Here is a 22638-nt window from a genome sequence, read left to right on the forward strand (position 1 = left end):
TTGTCTGTTTCCAGCATATGTAGTCATTAAATTGTAAAAATTTGACAGAAGTAATTTTTAGTTATTTGGCATATTGGATTTATATATCTCAAAGTATCTTTATTAATAAAAAAAACTTGTTATTTTTCCCTCTGTTTCTTTATTCACCAATGTACTCTCAATTTTTCACTTCTGGTCACCAAATGAAATGAACAATTAACCATGAAAATTCTAATATGCACACTGAGGAAATGAACAAAATTTCATGAAATTTCTACGTTCATTCTACCTAATGATTTTCAAATTTAAGATTAATAAAGAAAGCCAAGACCGGTTTGGCTCAATGGATGGAGCGTCGGCTTGGGGACTGAAGGGACCCGGGTTCGATTCCGGTCAAGGGCATGTACCTTGGTTGCGGGCATATCCCCAGTAGAGGGTGTGCAAGAGGCAGCTGATCGATGACTCTCTCTCATCGATGTTTCTAGCTTTCTATCTCTCTCCCTTCCTCTCTGTACAAAATCAATAAAAATATATTTAAAAAAAAGATTAATAAAGAAAGTTTAATAGATAGATTAATGAGAATAAAGTTGAAATTAAATTAATTACAATGATATAATGTATATGCCATCCTGCTTTTGCTGAAAAACTCAGAAAAAAATTGGAGTTTATTGACATGCAGAAGGCACTGAATAGAATCCCAAATTTTAAGTAAATTTTCTTACTCTGAGCCAGGAAATAGGCCACTGCTGAGTTTTCATGACAGCTATTTTTGTGCATTCTTGCAAAAAGATGAATGAGATGAAAGTAAATGATACTTTCACTCATAGTTGAAAGGCTGAGATCAGTTGACCTATTAGCTCTCTCATCATAAACCAGAGATGAGAACTGTGATAGGATACATGTCTTGGAGATAATATTATGAACTTTACTTCAAAGAAGGTTATTCTCTAGACTAGACAACACTGTAGAATATAAAATAAGATATTTTTATTCAGTGCAAATATATTTTATTTCCTTACACTGGGCTCTGTTGTAAAATATGGCATGGTTCTAAAATACACACTGTATGTGAGGTTATAGAAAACAAATGGGTAGGAGAGTGCTTAGCAAACTTTCATTCTTTAGTTTTACACCTTTGTTCTTTGTCCTCCATAGAAAAGAGATTCTAAATGCATTTCATTGAAGCATTACTTTCTCAGACTTGTCATAGAGTCCATTTTATAGCTTCATGATTCTTGGTTTGTAGCATGAAAATAGATGCCATTTAGGAAACCAGACAGGATAGATTAGATCCAATTTCAATGCTGTGTATGTACAAATATATGTTATTATTTATATAACATTTTCCACAGTAGACTGCTCTCCCTTCCTGCCATCTTAGTTTTCTAGGACAATAGTTATAAGACCTTTTACTATTATGCCTTTCGTAAACCTGTAGTATTTTTTTTAATATACAATATACAATATACTAAAAATTAAAAGCCATATATGCCTTGATAAGAGTATATTTTCCTAACTTCAGAAGAATGACGATTATAAATAGTTATTCAAAGTTTAAAAAAAAAGTTTAGGTAAAGATATGTTTCTAATCCTGCAGCAATTCATTACTATTATTATTATTTTTAAAGTAACGAGTTTGATGGTGTTTTGCCTACCACTGGGGTTCTCTTTATATTTAGGATTTGAATTTCTTCTCATAATCACCTTGCCTTTCTGGTACAGTACTGATATATAAGATATAATGCCTTTAAGTCAGATTTATTGCTTGACCATGAGTCATGGCAAAATTACTTAACTTTTCTGAGAATTTGTTTCCTCATCACCTAATAAGATTTATACTACCAAAGTATTGTTGTGAAAAGAAAACAAAGTAAGAAAACTTAAAATATTTTGTAAAGTACTTATACAAATTGTACAAATTATATATAGGTGCTACTATTGTTGCTTTTGATATTTTAAAAGCTCAAATGGCTTTAACCAATAGCTAGTTCAATTATAGGCACAAAAAAAAAAAATCAACTTTTAGTTTATCACAGCCATACTTCTTTTGCTTTGACTACTTAATGTCTTACTCAGAGACTTCTTTGGGTACAAAATGAGGAAGATATTTCCATTTGAAAATAAAATGATTAAAGGATTCATTTATATTTAATGGATATACTAGGTGTACTGGTTAATAATGGCAAATTTGGTAATCAGAGAAAATGTAATAATTTCAACAGAAGCATCAGAAGTGCTTTATTCAAAGTAATGTCCATCGCTAGCTACATATTTTCCCCAACTTTCAGGTAATTTGTGGATACCATCCCAATAGAACTTTTCATGTTTTGAGGTAGACCATTCAAAGACCCAATTTTCCAGTCATACGTTGTGAAGTGCTGCTCAGAAAGTGTGTGTGCCATCGATTGTTACAAGTGGTAATCTGAAGGAGCAAGGTCTGGTGAATACCACAGGTGGGTTAATGCTTCCCAGGCAAGATCTTTTAACATGTCTTTACCTGGTTTTGAAGTGTGTGATGGTGCGTTATCATGAAGCAAAATTACTTTGCTGTGTCTTCTGGCCCATTCTGGACTTTTCATAATCAAAGTGTGGTTCAGATTGGTTATTTGTTGTTGGTAGCAGTCAGTATTAATGGTTTCACCTGGTTTTAGAAGCTCATAATACACCACACCTTCCTGATCCCACCAAACACAAAGCATTGTCTTCTTTCCGAGGAGATCTGGCCTTGCAGTCTATGTTGTTGGTTGACCTGGATCCACCCATGATTTTGTGCATTTGGGATTCTCAAAATAAATCCACTTTCATTGCCAGTCACAATTCAATGCAAAAAAAAAGACTTTCATGCTGTGGAAGCAACATTTTACTGATGACTTTTTGGTTTTTCATTTGTCTTTGGTTCAGTTGATGTGGCACCCATTTTTCCTTTAAAATCTTTCCCATTGCCGAAACCAGTTTGGCTCAGTGGATAGAGCATCGGCCTGCAGACTGAAAGGTCCCCGGTTCGATTCCGGTCAAGAGCATGTACCTTTGTTGCGGACACATCCCCATTGAGAGGCATGCAAAAGGCAGCTGATCGATGATTCTCTCTCATCGATGTTTCTAGCTCTCTATCCCTCTCTCTTCCTCTCTATAAAAAATCAATAAAAATATATTTTTAAAAATAAATAAAAAATAAAAATCTTTCCCATTGTTTGTAAACAATTAGAAATTGTTTGCTGAGAAATAATCACTCTGCAAATTGTTTTTGATTTTGACACGCATCTTCATTCAATAATGCTTGTAATTGTTGGTCTTCAACTTTTCAGTTGACCTGGATATTTTTTGTCTTTCACATAAAAATCATCACTTTTAAAGTATTTAAACCAGCATTCACAAGTATCATGGGATGGAACAGGTTCACCATAAGCTTCCTGAAGTATATGATAACTTTTTCTTCAAAATAAAATAATCAATTAAAACTTCCCACAAATGTTCTTTTTTTGGCATGAAATTCAATATTTTTAAAAATAAATCTTTAATGTTCAGATTATTACAATTGTTCCTCTTTTATCCCCCCATAGTTCCCCTCCACCTGATTCCAACCCCCCCCCCCTCTGCCCTTATCTCCATACCCACTGTCCTCATCCAAAGGTGTACAATTTTTGTCCAGTTTCTTCCTGCACCCATCTCATCTTCTTTCCCCTGAGAATTTTCAGTCCACTCACTTTCTATGCCCCTGATTCTATTAAATTCACCAATTTATTCTATTCATCAGATTTTTTATTCACTTGATTTTTAGATTCACTTGTTGATAGATATGTATTTGTTGACACTTTGTTGTTCATAATTTTTATTTTTACCTTTTTCTTCTTACTCTTCTTAAAGAATACCCTTCAGCATTTCATATAATACTGTTTGGCAGGGATGAACTCCTTTAGCTTTTCCTTATCTGTGAAGCTCTTTATCTGACCTTCAATTCTAAATGATAGTTTTGCTGGGTAGAGTAATCTTGGTTGTAGGTTCTTGCTATTCATCACTGATTTTTTCTTGCCACTCCCTTCTGGCCTGCATAGTTTCTGTTGAGAAATCAGCTGACAATCATATGGGTACTCTCTTGTAGGTAACTAACTGTTTTTCTCTTGCTGTTTTTAAGATTCTCTCTTTGTCTTTTGCCCTTGGCATTTTAATTATGATGTGTCTTGGGATGGTCCTCTTTGGATTTCTTTTATTTGGGGTTCTGTGTGCTTCCTGGACTTGTAAGTCTATTTCTTTCACCAGGTGAGGGAAGATTTCTGTCATTATTTCTTCAAATAGGTTTTCAATATCTTGCTCTCTCTCTTCTTCTGGGACCCCCATAATTCTGACGTTGGTAAGCTTGAAGTTGTTCCAGAGGCTACTTACACTATCTTCATATTTTTGGATTCTTTTTTTCCTTTTTGCTTTTCCGGTTGTGTGTTTTTTGCTTCTTTGTATTTCAAATCTTTGACTTGATTCTTGTGACCCATTAGTCTGCTATTAGATCTCTATATGTTATTATTTATTTCAGTCAGTGTATGCTTAATTCTAGTTGGTCCTTTTTCATATCCTTGAGGGTCTCATACATTTATTGGCCTTTTCTAGAAAATTCTTGAAAAACCTTATAATTGTAGTTTTGAACTCTATATCCAGTAGTTTGCTTTCCCAAGTTTCTTTCATTTGTGACCTGTTTCTTTGTCTCTGCATTTTGGTTGCTTCCCTGTGTTGATAGAGTGGCCTTGTGTGCTAGGTGTCCTATAGGGCCTAGTGGCTCAACCTCCCAATTACCTGAGGTGGACACTCTTGGTGCACCCCTTTGTGGGTTGTGTGCGCATTCTTGTTGTAGTTAAGCCTTGATTGTTGTTGGTACCACTGGGAGGAATAGACCTCCAGGCCAATTGACTGTGAGGATCAGCTATGTATACAATGGGAGAACTTATGTTCTGGAGATACCCTTATGAGATAAGACTTGCTTCAGTGAGTCTGCCCCCTGAGTGTGTCTCTTATGGATCTGAAGAGTTGTAATCTGGATGATCTCACCCTGACCACTGGGTACACTGGTTCGTGGATCTCCAAGGAGGTGCAAAGTCAGATACTGCCTGAGGCCACTGAGCAAGAGCTCCAGAAAGATCTGCAGATTCTCCCTTTTTGTTTGAGGTTTGGAGGTGCCCAGATGAGGCCAAGCTGTGAATTAATGCCAGCTTCTATCCAGCTTTGGTTCTTCTTTTGGGGTCTTTGGGACTCTCTGACCTAGCTGCAGTATATTAGATTTTAGATTACAGTGGTGCCTCACACAACGAACTTAATTCGTTCCAGGAGCAAGCTTGTTATGCGAAAAGTTCGTTATGTGAAACGCGTTTTCCCATAACAATACATGTTAAAAAAAATAATTCGTTCTGTAGCATAAAATATGCTAAGATGACATAAAAAAAATATGCTAAGATGACATATTTTTATTTAGATACATCTAAAAACATAATTTAAAAAAAAAAACACACATTTTTTTAATTTTAAGACAGACTAAGTAGAGTCTACCGAATCTTGCACATCTTCATCCATTTTCTGCTTTTTGGCCGATGGTTTCATGAAAAACCTGTCCAAAGTTCGCTGTGCGAGGCGTTCATTACGCGAGGCACCACTGTATAAAGGGCCAAGTCATTTAATTGCGAAAGCCTCTGCGCACAGCTTGGGTGAGGTTGTAAACTGGGTGGGGCAAACAGCAATGGCTGACTGTCCACCTGCCCCAAAGAGGTCCCTTAGACTCTGTGTCCCACAGCACTGTGTTGGGACAATGATCGCTGCAAGCAATTCTGAGAGAAAGCCACCCTCTTGTTCTGGCCCAATGCCAGACAGTCCAGTTTCTCCCCATATGATTATGGGCCCCCAAAGTCTTGCCCGGAACTGGAGTTCAGAGCAATGTCTTCCTCCCAATTGAAAAATACAACAGTGTACTCAGTTGCCAGCCCCTTCCCTTGCATGTTTCTGTACCTCTGCATTTCACTTCAGTACCTCCCCACCTCCTCACCTCCTCCTAGTCTCTATGTGTTTTTCTCTTTCCTTCTAGTTGTGTAATTTCCACTCAGCTAGCCTTCCTGTGGTTCTGGATGATATTTGTTTTGTCCTTTAGTTGTAGTTTTGAAGTGGTTGTGCAAGGCAACAAGTTCAGATATTTACCTATGCCACCATCTTGATTTCCTTGAAATTCAACATTTTTAAGTATAAAAATATCTATGATGTTAACACCTTCAGAAAATTTGACATATGAATTTTTGAAGCTTGCTGTCAATACAATAAAATAGCATACGTATCAAATCACATATATAACAACCTATAAATAGCTCCTTCTATTGAAAAAAATGCATTATTAACTAGTACACCTAGTAGTCAGACATAAATATAAATATGAAAATTATACTAGTACAGGCATACACATTAAACCAGTGATAATTATAAAGTTTAAAGTTAATATGGAAAGGGTTTCTTACTTCTAAATATGACACTTGGGAGCTATTGTTTGTAAACACACACACACACACACACACACACACACACACACATACACACACCCGTATACTCAAAAGAAAATTCATTCACACAAGTAGTACCATAATTATTTAATGGCTGGAAATATTATAGAAGGTTAGGGCAATAGTTGACCTACCATCCTAGATATAATGGTTAAGCACAGACCTTGCTGTGAGATTCTGAAAATGTAATTCCCACACTGAAATACTTTTTTTTAGGTTTGACATTATGGGGCCATACACTTTTATTTATATGTTTGTCAACATGGTCAAGAAATATTATCACATAGTAGAAGACCTGAAAAAAAAGGAAAATTAAAATTCGGTATCCTTTCATTTTTGCTTAGAGGAAGCTACAAAGACATGTGCAAACCCATTTAACACAGATATCAATTACTAGAAGGAAAAAACAACAACATTAGTTCTGGAGTGTCTGAAGAACTTGATTTTCAGCAGAATCCATTTACAATCCTCAAAGTGACACGGACTTCATTAGAGACCAAGTGTAAGTAAATGATCAAGCCTAACAGAAGTGCTTAAAGAGCCATAAATCAGGAAGAGTTTGAAAGTGAGGAGATTATTAAGGTTAACTGTTATAAGATAAGGAGGTGAGAAACCTTGACAGAGCAACAAGATAGTTATCACCGCTTTAAGGTAAAAATCATTACTTTAGAAGGGGAATTTAATTTGTCCCTAAATAAAAGAAGATTGATTTTTGTTTCCATTTTGTAGGTTTTATTTTCCTATTGAAATTTGAAGCTTGAGATTAAGGTTAATGGGAATGAGAGAAATACTGACATATTGAAAAAGCTAAGTTAAGAGAAATTCATAAGCATGTATTTGTTTTTGTGATCATTATGAGAATTGAAAAATACAATTCCAAAAATAATAAGCAATCTATTTTCATTTCATTTATACCACTATTATGTTTGCAAGACTAGATATTGTCATGAAATGGGGACAATTAACAGAAGAGAGGTGATCCCAGGGAATTGCCAAACTTTTGCATACAAGTTTAAGGTTTATCTGAACTCAGTTATTTTACTAATGTAAGAAATTACTGAAAATAGCAAAATGATAGCAATAAGATATTCATATTTTTATATCTGTCTCTAAAAGAAATTAGGATATGATTTTCAAGGTGGCAATCAGGATTCAAATAGCTTTTCCCTAATTAATTGGGAACAGTTTCAATTGCCTTTGGTAGTATCTAATCCTCAAAGCAGAATGCAGCTAAACTGATAGAAAAAAAATACATAGAAAAAATATAACTACAGTAGAGTAATACCAAGGCAGAAAAGTCTACAGGGGAAAATAGCATTCTCTCTCTCTCTCTCTCTCTCTCTCTCTCTCTCTCTCTCTCTCTCTCTCTCTCTATCTCTCTCTTGCTCTCACTCTCACTCTGTCACTCTCTTGTAATCTTGCTCTCATGCTCTCTCAATTTTAAAGTGACTATTGCAATTTGTGGCAAGATTCAGTTAATTTTTTATTTCTTAAATCATACAGCAAAAAGTAATATTACTCCTGCACCTACAATGGGTTAAGTGCCATATTAGGCACTAAAAATACAAATATGAATTAAATATATTTTCTGCACTCAAGAAATTCAGTTTACAAACATGTCAAATAAGGAATGTGTTTGTATAGAATGGATGTTATAATAATGAGTACTGCATTATCCTTTAAAAATGAACATGATTAGTTAATTCCTTCTTTTCATTTGTTCACTAGAGGCCCAAAAATCTATGCAAGAGCGGGCCTTCCTTCCCCTGGTCACCAGCAACAGCTTCCCTCTGGCACCAGGGACCCGGGCTGCTTCCCTCTGACCACCAGCAGGCACCTGGGACCGGGGCTACACTCCAGCCCTGGCTTCATCCAGAAGGACTTCTGGAATGACACCCAGAAGGACATCTGGTCTAATTGGCATATTACCCTTTTATTATTATAGAATTTTGTGCATGGGGGGTGGGGGCTGTCCCTCAGCCCAGGCTGCACCCTCTCCAATCTGGGACACACCTCTCACAATCCAGGACTGCTGGCTCCCAACTGCTCATCTGACTGCCTTCCTGATTGCCCGTAACTCGTTCTGACGCCAGCCTGATCATCCCTAACCACTCCCTTGCCAGTATGATTGATGCCTAACTTCTCTCCTGTCAGGCTATTTGTCCCTAAATGCCCTCCCCTGCAGGCCTGGTCACCCCCAATTTCCCTCCCCTGCAGGCCCGGTCGCCCCCAACTTCCCTCCTCTGCTGGCCTGGTCAACCCCCCAACTGTCCTAATTTGCAGGCCTGGTCCCTCCCAACTGCCCTCCCCTGCTGGCCATCTTGGGGTAGCCATCTTTGACCACATGGGAGCATCTATCTTATGTGTTGGAGTGATGGTCAATTTGCATATTGCTCTTTTATTAGATAGGATAGAGGCCTGATGCACAGATGGGGACCAGTTGGTTTGCCCTGAAGGGTGTCCCAGATCAGGTTTGTGGTTCCCTTGGGGCATGAAACAGCCTGGGTGAGGGGCCTGTGTTGGTTTGCATGCCAGCCATGCCCCCAGGCAACAAAAGTGAAGACCCTGGTATCTGATATTTATTTATCTCTATAATTGCAACTTTGTAGCCTTGAGTGGAGACTAAGGCATAACAGGGTGTGCAGAGAGCTTGGCTTCCTCCATTACTGCTCACTCCGTGGCCCAAACCATGTTGATTGGGTTAATTTGCATACCCACTCCTGATTGGCTTGTGGGCATGGTTTGTGAGTGTGACAGAATGATGGTTAATTTGCATATTACTCTTTGGTTACATAGGATTATCACCATCACTGCCAAGTTTAATAATGCACAGATAATAAGAAATTAATCTCAATGAAAGTCAGTGGTTTTATAAGACTTCTGCAACTGTTTCAAACTTGCATATGGTATGATCAATAAATCTTTTACCTTTTATAGTTGAATTATCATTTTTTGATACAACTATATTATATCAGTACAGCCCTCAACCCACCCAAACAACTGTTATGTAAAGTATGTTATTCTACTAAGCTTTACATCCATTACAAAGAGTATCATGACACATAAGAGGCTTGATCATCTTTGCAAAAATGCTAGAACTTTAAACACCAAACATTAAGTACATAGTATCCTCATTTAAGTCCTGAGATCAGGGCCTTTGCTTGATTTCAGGACTTAAATTTTGAGCTTCTTTTGAACATTCTACCTAGGCTCATATCTGAGTCCTGGGAGGATTGAAATTCAGAGAGATTCTTAGCCTATACAAGCTATCAAATAGCCTGTCCTCCGACACCAGTGTACTATAGGAATGCTGGAATTAATTTTCTTGTTAAATGTACAGCCAGTAAAATCCAATTTATCTCTTATCTTTATAATCATTGAGCATTTTCCAATATGAGAGAATAATTGGCCCTTAACCATCATTATATTCTACCTTGCTCCTTTCCTCTAACTTCCAGGCTGAAAGGATATCATATTTTACCAAATCACACTTACACTGACTTATTACCTATGTTCTAGAATATTTATATATACTTATATACTCTATCTTTTCAACCCATTACACTGATATGCCCATGTTTGCCTACCTTAAATACCTCCTGCCACTATATTTACCTGAATCCATTCTCCACTTACCTATATAGAGCTTAATTTATTTATTCAACAATTCTTTCTTTAGTGCCAGCCTCTATGATGCACAAATGTAAAATTACTACCATAGAAAGAAACATTAAAAAGCATCAGTATACAGTATAGTAAACTTCAGAAAACACAAATTCTGGAATCACATGGCTTAGATGTGAATCCCAGATTTGGAATTTCTGAGCTGTTTGCACTTGGACAATTTACTTAAATCTTCTCTTCTGATTCTTTATTTGGTGTGTTCAAGCCACAAGGAAAGATGCTGTATAAGTCTACAAATACCTTAGAGCTAACCAGGATACTTCCTTTGAGTTTGTAAGAAATCTCCATCCAAGGATGATCTTGAGAAACAATGGCATGCCTTAAGATAGATCTACCTGATGGGAAAACTCATCTATTTCTGGAGAGCAACAGATGGGGACACCATGAGCATCCTACATTAGTGGTGGAGAGTAAGCAGAATGTGCGGGCCATTGAGCGTCAGGCAAAAGGAGACTGGGATAAGGTTAGCATGAAAGCCTCCAAATGGCATCAGAACTATCTTAGTATACCTTTTCTGGTTATGCTGGGGGAAGAGCCAAGGAAATTCGAAATGCCTTCCATATACAATTTGTTCATGGAATTCCCAGTGTATTCACCCCAGCATATCTTCTTACATGCTTATAGTTATAAAAACTCCAGAGCCTGCCAAAGGAGCAGTAGCAGGGCCTAGAGTAATAATGGATACCACAACAACCTTAAATTATTCTTCTTTAGTCCTTAGCTAAATAAATATGGAACTAATAGAGTTGACAAAAAAAGAAATAAAAAGCAGAGCAACTGAGGAGACAGCAGACATAGGTCCTTCACTTAAAAATGTACCAGCTACAGAGAACCCAGAAATTGACCCAAACCACCATGCTAAATTAATATTTGACAAAGGAGGCAAGAGCATACAGTGGAGTCAAGACAGTCTCTTCAATAAGTGGTGTTTGGAAAATTGGTCAGTTACATGCAAAAAAATGAAACTAGACCACCAACTAACACCATACATAAAAATAAACTCAAAATGGATAGATGGCTTAAATGTAAGACAGGAAATCAAAAAAATCTTAGAGGAATTCAAAGGCAGCAAAATCTCAGAAAAAAAGCCAAAGCAATATCTTCACTGATACAACTCCCAGGGCAATGGAAACTAAAGAGCAAATAAATAAATGGGACTACATCAAAATAAAAAGCTTCTGTACAGCAAGAAAACCCATCAGAAAAAAAATACAAAACACACACACACACACACACACACACAAAAACCCCACAACAACAAGAAAGCCCAATACATGGGAGAACATATTTGCCAATGTTATCTCTGGTTTACAGGAAATTCATACAACTTAACAAAAGAAAGATAAACAACCTAGTAAATGTACCTAAGTAGATACTTTTTGAAAGAGGACATAAGGAAGGCCAAGAGACATATGAAAACATGCTCAAAGTTACTAGTCATCCGAGAGATGTAAATCAAAACAATGATGTGGTACCATCTCACACCTGCCAGAATGACTTTCATCAACTAATCAACAAATGACAACAAATCAACATAAACTGATGAAGAAAAACAGATCTAGAGACAGTAAAGCATCAGTCATACCATCAAAACCTCAGAGGGAAGGTCTGGGAGAGTGGAGGTAAAGGGGAGAGATCAACCAAAGGACTTGTATGCATACATATAAACCTAATCATTGGGCACAGACACCAGGGATTGAGGCCATGAGCAGGGGTGTGTGTGTGTGGCTGGGGGGGGCATGGATGGACAAGAACACATATGTAATACCTTAATCAATAAAGAAAAAAAAGTAAACATGCAACTACCATAAAAAAATGGGCTCTCTCATAAACTACCATTCTGAATGCAAATTAATAACTCTTCATGAGAGATAATTTGAAAAAATTAATCAAATGTTTAAAAATGTCCCTATTCTTTGACCCATAAAGTTTACTTCTGAGATTTAGCCTAAGAAAATCACCATGGGTAATCATTAATATTTAACTATAAATATCTTTACCAGAACTATATATAACATAAAAAAAGCAATCTAAATGCCAAAAATAAGAAATTAGGGCAGTACCTCCAAACAGGGGGATATTATGCAGTCACAAAAGAGGCCATAAATATGGATAGCATGCTGCCAGTCTTATAAAATATGTTCAGGGTACATATGCATAGGCATAGGCATAGGCATAGAAAATAACTGGGAAGGACAATCACCAAAACATTAGCACTGATTCCTTTTATATAAATGCATTATTTAATTTTCTTCTCTAATGAGCACGTATTACTTGTGTAATTTTGAAAATTATTTTAGAGGTATATATTTTAAACTTCCATCACATTAAATTCATATATGTGGATACATAAGATAATATTCCAGGAAAAGTTACATCAAAATGTAAACAGTGTTTATCTCTAGGTTGTAAGATTATGGATCTCTTCTTATGTTCTTGCCATTTGTCTATGTTTTCTAAAAATCACTATGTTTTCTTTAGATTATTAAAATAATAAGTATTATAAATATAAAGCCAAAAAATGTACCAGCTGCATTTCCCTGCATAGAAATCTAGGGCATGTTTATAATTGAATAGAAACACACCTAAAACTAGTTCAAGTCTTGCAAATAAGAGATTCAGCAGAACTGGCTTTTTCTTGAAGAACTTCAAAGCCTGTCCCACTATAAAAACAGTGTTCCTGCTATGGGTAAAAAAGATGAATATTGTGTTTAAGGCTAAGGAAACAGGAATATGGAGTGGCATCATAGACAGTGCCGAAAGTGAAGAGCTGAAGATCACTTTTATTGAAATTTCTGAGTCCAAAGGGACAGTAACTTCAGAAGACTATTAGATAGGAGCCAGAGCAGAAGCTGCAATGATCGACGATCAGGGAAGTATCATTCTATAGCCAATTTCAGCTTTTCATTACTTCAATTTAAACAAGTAATAGAAGAGAAAATTATACCTTCTTAGAATGAAATGTTATCTTCTTCTTTAGCCCCCATGTTCCACAGCCCTCACAGCAGATTTTGTCAAATAAACCATCCCGAAGTCCCCAGTCATGTAGGGCACCATCTTACATCTATGATCACAAAGCCAATATGAGCGCTACCCTTTACCTGAATCCCTCTATGATTTTAGTTCCCCAGACTTTGGGCTGTGAAGCAAAGACAGAACACACTCAGGGAATATACAGTGGAATGAGAAAGAGTACATCAGCATTTGGAGCCATTAAAATAATAAAGTCTATAACAGATAGCCACATACGGCTTCTGAATTTCCATTAATTAAAATGATAGAGAATTAAAAATTAAAGTCCACAGTATGAATTAGGTATATTCCTGTACTCAATAGTACATGCAGCTAATAGTTACCTACTAGAGAGCTCAGTTATAGAATAAGTTGTTTAGGATAAACACTTGGTAAAATTGTAGAAGAAAAACACAAGTAAATGAGAAACAAAATTTCAGAATACTGATTTCTCCCAGGGTGGATAGTAGGAAGATGTGGTCAGGGAGATATGCAACAGGGACATCAATGTTGCTGGTAATTATTCTCTGTTTCTTAAGCAAGGTCATGAGTAAGACAGTTTTTATTTTATTTATTTTTTCATGTTTTTACATCTCAAAGTAAGGATAGTCTTATAATCTCTGTTAATCAGGTAGTAGTTGTGATATAGTTGTTTTGTTGTTGATTTGTTTTTGTTTTTGTCTTCAATATACTATACCCAAAATGATTTGTCCATGTTTTACTTTTTATACATACATAAAAATTATATAATTCAAGAATCTGTCTATCTAAAAATATCTTTTAATATGTATTTTAAAGCCCTAAATTGCAAATATTGTGGCCCAGGGCAGACTGTCCCAAAATACCCCACAATGCATATTAATTACTTTGAATCAAAAACACTTTAGAAGAAACAGGAGCAGTAGGAGCTCTCTGACTCTCCTGTCTCTCTAAATGCAGGAAATAATTCTCCCCTTGAAAGGTGTCCTTCCTGCTATACAAGGAGCAATCACACTAACAGAAGAGACACTTCATCATCAGATCATCATAGAAAATCCCAAGCTGAGAAGCCTATATAAACAAACCTTTGTTAACTTCCTAATATGTTGCCCTATCTCTACTTCCTTAGTTACCCCAAGGCCTATCTTCCTTTGTTTTGTCAAATCCCCACAAATTTATTTTTTCTTTATGGAAAGAATATGTATGGTAAATGGTCTGCTCTACTTCTCTCAATAATTCAGAGAATTATTCTTTTAATCCTTCCATGTACACATAATAAAATTTAGAATTTTCTCAGTTATTCTGTCTTGTGCCAATTTTATTATCACTCAAGAAGGGTAAAGGGAGCAATTCTCTCTCAACACATACACACACACACACACACACACACACACACACACACACGCTCACAAAAATCAGAGAACAAAAATGACTGAATTTTAAACTATCAACACTATCTCTGGCAAAATGGGAATACTGCTACTTCCATTAAAAAGTGTTAATATTTCATTGTATTAAAATTATCATTTAGACTTGAACCTACTACACTGTCTAAATAATCACATATGGATTGTGAGAAAATTAGTCTAAAATGACAGAAAAACAAGACAGAGAATTTACACTACCTTCTAGTGGGTTAAAACGTCCTAGAAATAATCAAATAAGTACAAGATATTTTATCCAAGGAGAGCCATATGTTTCACACTCTTATAAAATCAATTAACTTTCATGACTTAGATAGTTAACACCTTCATGTTAATCGGGTGTCCATTACAGCTTAGCTGATCTGTCTCAGGATTGGATGTTCCTAGTCTTTGTTAGACATACACATTGAGGAATTTATCTTTTCCTTGTAGGTTTGCTTTTTGCATAGTACTGTGCACCATTTATAAAAGTTTAAAGGGGTTTCTTGGAAGAAAACTAGCCCTAGTATAATGTTGGTAAAGGGCAATATATAGAATATTCCTGACAGTGGGTGACATGAGCGTGTTAGGTAGGAAAAATAATTTTACATCTACCCTTCTAGGTTCTGGGCTGAGAACTATACCTTCCCCCTACCCGTCATCTTATAGTAATAATAGATTAATAGGAGGAAAATAAACAGGCATTTAATTAGCATGTTTACTTCTTGTATGCATTGGAGAGACCAGAGCCATCACCTTAAATACCATCTCCTGCTAAAAACAAAAGAAGATGTCAGAAAGAGGAGAGTAGGGTTTTCAACCAAAGCACATCAGGGGTTTGGGTGTCATGTGGGTTTAAGTTCATGCTTTCTCCACTGACGAGTTTCTACAGATACAGCCATCCTGCTCTTCCTGGTCCAGAGAGGGAAATGCCCTTACAAATGAAGATTTCCCTTATAAATGCCATTGCTCTTACAAAAGGATAACTTCTATTTGGTTTTCAGGGGTTCTCCTGTCTGCTGGTTTTTGTTTTTGTTGTTGTTATTTTTTAATAATCAGATGAAGAAACATTTTATGCGATAGAAGCATATTTGGGGTGACAAATTCTGCTCCCTTTCAAATGTTATATCACCACAAAAAATGATAGTGTGGGGACAGAAGTTTGTAAATTTCATTTCTTAAATATGATATAGTTTTCAATGTACTTTTCAGAAACATGGTAGGGAATCATTCAATTAATTTACAGGGATACACATAAATTACTTTCCCTACTCCAGAAATCTATGTTATAATTATAAAACTTGAATTTGTTACCTATTATTTTTGTCTGGAAATGAACCATTTTAAAGGATGGGAGATTTGTTTATTAATTTGTTTTAAGCACCAAAAAAGAGAGGAAACCTCTCTTTAATTCAGCACTGTTATCCACTAAAATAATAGCTATTTTAGGTCCTCAGTAGCTTTATCACTTCCCTTGTTTCTACTGACTCATCTTTCCCCAAATGTTCTTGCTTTTCTCTCCTTCCTCAAAACCCTGCTTTTTACTTGCTTTCAGGTGCCAAAAAGGTTAATATACTAATCGACATTAAAGATTCACAGTTGATAAGACTGAAAATATATCTCTTATCCCCAAAGGTAAATATCTCCATTTTCACTGCTGACCACATTTTAAAAACAAATTCATTAACAGTTTGAAGAATCCAGCGATAGAAAGCTTTTGTAGAATTGGTGATAAATTCTAAGAAGGTTACCTGATACTTGAAGCAAAAGCCTCACAGAGTAGAATAAATGGTCAGGAGCAAAGAATTCCTGTATAAGTCTAAATATCTCTTGAGGTTTAAAGATTTATTGGGGTGTAACCTTCTCTATTTCTTCAAATACGGCAAGGAAGTTAGTTAAAAGTAAGAAGCCTATATGCTATGTCATTCTCTTGCCCAGAAAGACCAATTGTGTCTAGGAAATGGAATGGTTCAAACAAATTATTTTCCAATGAAAAGAACTTAAACTATTGTATTTTAATAGGTGCTCTTTTCCTTAGAAACTTGGGCTGCATGTTAAGATTAGAATAAATCTTCCACTGCTGTACATGAGTTAATTACTGGAATAGTAAGACATTTCAACTAAATGTACTCAAGGCAACACTTAACAAGCTAGATGGTCTTTTTCTTCCTTTCCCTTTTTGAGAAAGTTGAGTGATTTTTGTTTTGTTTTATTTTATGAAAGAGGGAAAAATAGATCTCTACCTATCCTAATGTTTCTTTAGGACATAGAAGAGACCATTGTTGGATCCATTAGCTCTCTATACCTATTAAAAATTAAATAATACTCAACACTTTAGAGAAGTTGTGAGCCATTAATAAAATATAAGAATAAATTAAAAACTGCTACTCAGTATGAGAAAACAATATATGCAAATATTTTAATAGCTTCTTAAGTGAGGAGGGAGGTGTGGAGCATAATGATACCAACTCAAATTTCACAGCTCTAAAACAGATGAAGAGTTGACTGAGGTTAGAATATTTAATTTTAATTTCCAATATGCTTTTTTAAAATCTTTTATGCAAACTAACACTATGTGAATGGTCTTGGGAATAAATTAAATAAAAGGCTTAAATTTCACAGTCGTACAGTAGGACAATGCAAGTGATATACAGTATAATTCCTAAATTTAATTAATAGAGACAAGCAGGGGGTTAGAGCCAGCAAGTAACCAGAAAAATGCAAGCCCCAGGGAAATATGCAACAATCTTTGAGAGGTCTTTGTCCTACTGCAGGGATTGAGAAATATTAATTGTAAATATTAAGGGATATACAGATGCTACCTGATATCTGGTTGTAAGTGCATGACTTATTTGTTTAAAAAGAACTGTCCAAGGTGTGTTAAGGAACTGAGAATTCTCATTTAAACTCAACATTGAAAAATTACTTCAACTGTCTTTTTGCTTGCCAAGTGACACTAAATTTTTCTCATTACTTATTTTTTGAGAAAGCATTTTCTTTTATTATCCAAAATACTTTTATTTATTCAGAATCACATGTGCTTTTAGAAACAGTAGGGGAAAAAACTCCAGAAGAGCAAAAGAGAGGCAGCAAAAGGAGAGTGGTAAAATTGCTATCAAGATTGGGCATAAGGCCCATGGGCCAAACCATCGAGTTTAGAAATACCAGACTGGGGCAGTGCCTTCTTAAAACATTTGAAATTAAATTGTTCCAAATGTTCAAGTATTTGCGAATCACCATGATTTTTAGTGATCTGTTCTTCCTGAAGAACGATTGGTAGGATCAAAGAAATTGAGTAATAGCTTACTGATTGGAGTTATAAAACTAGGATCAGTTTGTTGACTATATTTCTTAAATGTAAACTTGCTTGTTTTTAAATTTAACATTGGTTGTTTATATAATACTAGAGGCCTGATGCATGGAATTTGTGCAGGGGTAGGCTTTCCTTCCCTTGGCTGCCGGCTTCACAGTCCGGCTTTGCAGCCCTGGCTTCCCAGCTCTTACCCCACCTCTGCCCGCACCCACCTTGGCCTGGCACTGCCTGAGTCTGCTGCCACCCATCCCCATTTCCTTAGTTCCATGGAGCCCCCCCTCCCCTGGTGCATTGCCCCACTGGCCAGTGGCCTGGGCCTCCCTCTGCGGGGTGATCTTGGGATAATGGCAGGCCTGGCAACCAATGTGAGTCATAGCATAGTTGTCCTGACGGTCATTCTGCTGTTCAGCCATTCAGTCAATTTACCTATTATGCTTATATTATTATAGATAAAACATTCTCTCAAGTGTATACTTATATTCAGGTAACTGTTTACAGTGATTTACTGGATACTTAGTTTGACCATTGTTTTATTTAAACTGAGAATGTTTGTAGATATTTTCCATAGAACCATGTTCCTTAAATGCACTGCATAAGCAAATACCCATTCAAAGAAAGGCAGTCTCCCTTTTTTTCAGTCAAAGACAAGATCTAGGAGTTAATCTTGAACATCATCACTATCATTGGATGGGTTGGATCTTATAGTCTTAATTCCCTGCTGGTGGGAAAAATGGAAACAAACAACACTGTCCTTTCCTTCATGATTCAAACAAATCTTTTCTCCCCTTCTCCTTGATTTATGATAATACGAAAGAGAAAATGGGGTTAAGGTGATAATTAGAAGAAACACAGTTGGCCCATTCATGTGTTAATATAGTACTTTTTTTTCAAAATTCCTTATAATGAAGCCCTTTGAGTCCTCTCATCCTGTAACTTGCATTTCCAGTTGCCAGTGCTGGGCAGACACTGAAAATCCCATTTGACATCTTACTCCTGATTCATAGGAGAATTGTGAATTATTTAATATGATATTCTGCAAATATTATATTAAATATATAATATTTGATTATGTATTCAATCCCCTGACTAGGGATTGAATCCACAACCTAAACTAGAAAACATAACCATTTTAGAAAATATAACCATTATAAAAGATAGCAATAGCCACATTTCTCATATGAATTTTCTTTTCTGGGGTTTCAAGATGGTGGAGGAGTAGGTAAATCTTTCTCAAACCTCCTCCCAGAACCAAACAGGTACATGCAAAAAAATGAAAGGACCACCAACTTACACAATATACAATAATAAAGTCAAAATGGATAAAAGTTAATTTCAAGTCATGAAGCCATAAAAATCTTAGAAGAAACTATAGGCAGCAAAATCTGAGACATCTCTCACAGTAATATGTTTGCAGATACAACTCCTAGGGCAAAACTATCTAAACAGAAAATAAACAAATGGGGTTACATCAAATTAAAAATCTTCTGTACAGCAAGAAAAACCATCAACAAAATAAAAAGAGAGCCCACCATTGGGAGAACATATGCACCAATGATTCATGTAATAAAAGTTTAATCTCCAACATATACAAAGAATTTATGCAACTCAAAATCAGAAAGACAAAGAGTCCAATTTAAAAAATAGGCAAAGGACGTGAATAGACACTTTTCTATTCAGGCCATATGAATGGCCAATAGAAAAAATGTTCAGGGTCACTGATCACCAGAAAGGTGCAAATTAAAGCTACAATGAGTTATCATTTCACACTTGTTGGAATGGCTACTATCAATAAATCAAAAAACAATTGCTGGTGAGCATGTGGATAAAAGAGGACTCTTATGCACTACTGGTGGGAATGCAGACTAGTAGAGCCACTGTGAAAAACAGTATGGAGTTTCCTCAAAAAAATTAAAAATAAACTGTCTTTTGACACAGTGATCCTACTTCTGGGTATGTATCCTAAGAATCCCAAACACCAATCAGAAAAAATAGATGCAACCTTCTATTCATAGCAGTATTATTTACAACTAGAGGCCTGGTGCATGAAATTCGTGCACATGAGGTGTGTCCCTCAGCCCAGCCTGCACCCTCTCCAATCTAGGACCCCTGCTGGGATCTGGCCTAAATGAGCAGTCGGACATCCCTCTCACAATCCAGGACTGCCAGCTCTCAACTGTTCACCTGCCTGCCTTTCTGATTGTCCTTAACTGCTTCTGCCTGCCAGCCTGATCACCCCTCAACCATTCCCTTGCCAGCCTGATTGATGCCTAACTGCTCCCCTGCCAGCCTGATTGCCCCCAATTGCCCTCCCCTGCAGGCTTGACCCCTCTCCCCCCAAATGCCCTCACTTGCTGGCCTGGTCTCCCCTAACTGCCCACAGTTGCCCCCCCCTGCAGACCAACTTGTGGTGGCTATCTTGTGTCTACATGGGGGCAGCCATCTTTGACCACTGGGAGTGGCCATCTTGTGTCTTGGAGTGATGGTCAATTTGCATATTACTCTTTTATTAGATAGGATAACAAATCACCCCAATATTCAGCAGCTCAAATAATGACCATTTATTTCTTCTTATAATTCTGTTGCTTGACCAGGCAATTCTTAAGCTTCTCTTGGTATCAATTAGAGCAAAGGGTATCTGGAAGTTTGAACATGGACTAACTCATCAATTGGGATATTAGTGCTAGCTGCTGATCAGGAGCTCAACTGGATAGGTAGAGGCATCAGTTCTCTGATATGTCAGTTACTTTGTGTGCATGCTTGGGCTTTCTCAGACAGCGATATATAAGTTCCAACATGGACCATTCCAAGATGCAGAGGCAAATCCAGCCTTGAAAGTTACATGACATCACCTTCACAATATGCCATTGTAAAATATGTCAAAAAGTCAGCACATATACAAGGAGAGAAAAAATATTCTTCATTTGATAGGCTAAGTCATATCTCCAAATAGAAATGGGTGGAGGGGACTTTCTGATCAATCAGTGGTAGCTTTCCTCATATTCAGCATTCATATATGATATGTGTGTAAATATCCTATCTAAGAAAAGAATAATATGCAAATCAACCATCACTCAGCTCAAGCCATGCCCACCAGCCACGCCCAACATCCAATCAGAGCAAGTATGGAAATTAATCCCAACCAAGATGGCTACAGCCACAGAGAGCAGTTGAGAGAGGCTTGGGTTTCCCCGGCAATGGAAGCCAAGCTTTCCACACATCCTGGCATGCCTAGGCCTCCACTCAACAATACAAAGTTTCAATTATAGAAGATAAATCCCAAGAAAAATGGTGGCAGCCACTAGGCTGGAGAGAGCAAGATATGGTTGCAGCTGGCAACGAAGGAAACAAAGCTTTCCACCTACCTTGGCCAGCCTAGGCCTCCACTCAAAGCTACAAAGTATCAATTATAGAAGATACATAAAACCAAACAGAATTGGCGGAAACCTAGTGATCAGGGGGCTTGGCTCCACTCCAGGCTACAAAGTTTCAATTACAGAAGGCAAATAAATTCCAGATGCCAGGGCCTCCACTTGGGTCGCCAGGGGAGTGGCTGGTCTGCAAACCACCACAGACCCCTTGCCCAGGCCACCCCATGCCACAAGGGAACCCCCACCCTGATCCGGGATACCCTTCACACCCTTCAGGGCAAACCAGCTGGCCCCTACCTGTGCACCAGGCCTCTATCCTATCTAATAAAAGAGTAATATGCAGATTGACCATCACTCCAATATACATTATGGCTGCCCCCATGTGGTCAGTGATCCTGCCCCCATGTGGACACAAGATGGCCAACAGGGGAGGGCAGTTGGGAGGCACCAGGTCTGCAAGAAAGGACAGTTGAGAGGGACCAGGTCTGCAAGGGAGGGCAGTTGGAAGCGATCAACCCTGCAGGGAAGGGCAGTTAGGGGTGACCAAGTCGGCAGAGGAGTGAAGTTGGGGGCAAACAGGCTGGCAGGAGAGTAGTTAGACATCAATCAGGCTGGCATGGGAGTGGTTAGAGTGATCAGGCTGGCAGGCAGAAGCAGTTAGGGGCAATCAGGAAGGCAGGCAGGTGAGCAATTGGGAGCCAGCAATCCTGGATTGTGAGAGGGATGTCTGATTGCTCGTTTAGGCCCGATCCCAGTAGGGATCCCAGATTGGAGAGGGTGCTGGCTGGGCTGAGGGACACCCCTCACCCCATGCACAAATTTTGTGCACCGGGCCTCTAGTAAGTATTATATTACAATCTTCTTGCAATCTAGATATCTAGTACTTGAAAGTGGTTTAATTATTTTAATGGGATAAATTAATAAACATATAAAAACATTTTGTATATTGATTGTGCATGTATTATAATATTTGATGCATAAGGCCAAAGGTATATTCTCTTATTATTTCCCACTAACTGCCAGTCTCTGTCTTCTTTCAGATGCACTGTTCTCACATATTAAAGTGGTATACTGTTTAATTCTTATTACATCATGAAAGGAATGCTATCATCAAATGCAGACAAAATTGATTTTTAAGTTTCAAAAGCCTTTGTCCTGAAAGAAAACTGAGGGCTTTGAAGTCTGCAGACATAGAGTGATTATCTCTTCAAAGAAGCAATGGTAAGTCAGAAATAGGCTTCTAGCTGTCAAAACTATAATAAGATTTCTAAGCCTGAATTTAGATTAGGTGATTAAATTATGTGATACTTTAATATTACAGGGTACTCAGGGTTATACAGGCACTCAATACATACTTGATTTATTAATTAACTTTCCTT

The sequence above is a fragment of the Pipistrellus hanaki genome (genome assembly GCF_964339955.1).
Source record: "Pipistrellus hanaki genome assembly, chromosome: 3".
Classification (NCBI taxonomy): Eukaryota; Metazoa; Chordata; class Mammalia; order Chiroptera; family Vespertilionidae; genus Pipistrellus; species Pipistrellus hanaki.